Raw genomic sequence first — 263 nt, forward strand, 5'->3', positions numbered from 1 at the left:
TACTCCTTCATTTTCACACAACCTAAACACTACTTCTCCCCCTTGGCTGAACACAAAGCCTTTCCCTTCTTTCTCATTTCTTCTTCTTCTACTCTCTTCCTTCTTCTTTTGCTCGAGGATGAGCAAACCTTTTAAGTTTGGTGTGGTAAAAGCATTGCTTTTTGTTTTTCCATAACCATTTATGGCATCCAAGGCCGGAGAAACCTCTAGAAAGAGGAAAGGGAAGGCAAAAGCTTCCACCTCCGAGTCATGGGAGATGGAGA

This window comes from Arachis duranensis, chromosome 3 (assembly GCF_000817695.3).
Source record: "Arachis duranensis cultivar V14167 chromosome 3, aradu.V14167.gnm2.J7QH, whole genome shotgun sequence".
NCBI lineage: Eukaryota > Viridiplantae > Streptophyta > Magnoliopsida > Fabales > Fabaceae > Arachis > Arachis duranensis.